Source organism: Suricata suricatta, chromosome 15 (assembly GCF_006229205.1).
Source record: "Suricata suricatta isolate VVHF042 chromosome 15, meerkat_22Aug2017_6uvM2_HiC, whole genome shotgun sequence".
Taxonomy (NCBI): Eukaryota; Metazoa; Chordata; class Mammalia; order Carnivora; family Herpestidae; genus Suricata; species Suricata suricatta.
In genome coordinates, this window is record NC_043714.1 from 77,211,948 (window position 1) to 77,213,528 (window position 1,581).

Sequence of the window (1,581 nt, forward strand, 5' to 3'; positions counted from 1 at the left end):
TGTTTGTCCCTCCCACATCATACCTGTGGGACGAAGATCAGAGTGCTGCTGGGGGCCCGAGTCTTCCCCGGGCCCCCCACTGCAGGACCAAGCCGGCCGCCCTCTGGGACCTGTCCCTTCCCCCCGACCGGGGCTCGGAGCCGAGCAGGCAGCCACTGTCTGCGCTCTGCTGTCTCAGCAGCCAGTGGGGAGTGCACCCTCCTCCCCAAGAGCCACAGTCCAGTGCCCCGGGCCCGCAGCACCTGCCACTCAGCCCCCACCCTGCCCTCGGGAGGCCGGGCACAGGCGGCCTGGAGGTGGCAGCGCGGTGGGTCCTCCAGGGACTCAGCAGCCAGCAGGGAGGGGCTGTTAGGTGCTCCCACGGAGGGGCGGGGTGGGCGCACCTGAAAATGGGCCCCAGCTCCTGGAAGGTCTGGTGCAGCTCCAGGTGCAGGCTCTCCAGGCCCTGCTCCCTCCAGATCTGCAGCACCCGCAGCCACTTGTTGCCAGGACAGCGGGGTATGGCCTCGAAGGGCAGCACCGCCTTGGGGGCTGCAGCAGCTCCGGCACCTGGCGCGCCTGCCCTGCCCGGGGAGGGCCAGGGCCCTGCCAGCCATGCTCGTGCCTTGGCCCCGAGTGCCATTCCGATGCTCCCTCCGCTCCCCCCGTCAGCGCAATCCTTTTATCTGGCTGGAGGCCTGGAGGGGCAGCTCGATCACGTCATGGGAGACTTTGTCCCTGGACCAGGCCAGGAAACCCGGGAAGGGGTCAGGGCTGGAGGCCTTCAGAAGAGATGGATGGGCACCTTGATCACAATTACGAAAGGCCTGCTGGCGGCAGGATGCGGAGAGCAGGGGCAGGGGCGGGATTGGGGGCTGAGTGGGGTTGGCGGGGCTTTGAGGCCTTCCCTCCTCCGCGGTGGGGGAAGGGAGCAAGATGGTTGGGGTCCCTTATCTTTCAAGAGATAAGCCCCTTGTGGCCCTGCCTGCTCTCCATGTCTGGCGCAGCCTGCCTCCTGGAAGCTGGGGAGGGGAGCCGTCTGAGGCCAGCCTCTCCCGCCCAGAGGAACCACGGAGGGGCTCCAACACGGAGGTGCCCCAACTCCAGTGCCTCCCCGCCCCCCAGTCCCGAGTCCAAGGAGCAGGTCCCAGAGGAGCGATCTCGCAAGGCCCCTGGGTTGGGGCGCACACGGGAGGGCTGGGGGCCCGCCGCTTCCGGCCCCACCGCCTTGGCAGGCCCTGCCTCTGGGGAAGGCAGTCCTCTGGGGAGGCCTGGCCAGGGGGTGGGCGCAGGGAGGGGAAGGCAGAGCTGGGGGTCAAGGCCGGCCTGGCCGCAGCCCACAGGGGGCGCTGGCGAGGCAGATCCCCGGGCCTGGTGCTCCCTGACCCAGCTGTGCACCTGGCATGGTGTGTGTGGAATGGAGAAGGACACAGGTCAGGGGCGGAACCGGGCAAGGCCTGGGCGAGGAGATCCAGAATAGGGGGCGCGCCCCCGAGGTCCCCTTCAGGAAGAGGCATGGTGAGCCGAGGGGCGCACTGAAGCTCGACCCTGTGTCTGCAAAAGGGCTGGGCCACGCGGGCTGCGGGGAGCATCCCCGGGTCC

General features: G+C 69.3%; 1 protein-coding gene across 1 annotated transcript in view; it reads left to right on the forward strand.

The window, feature by feature from the left end:
• The window catches only part of LOC115279499 (cytochrome P450 11B2, mitochondrial-like), a 31,503-nt gene that overhangs the window by 23,733 nt on the left and 6,189 nt on the right, over positions 1-1,581 (forward strand). The gene's annotated exons all lie outside the window — the stretch shown is intronic.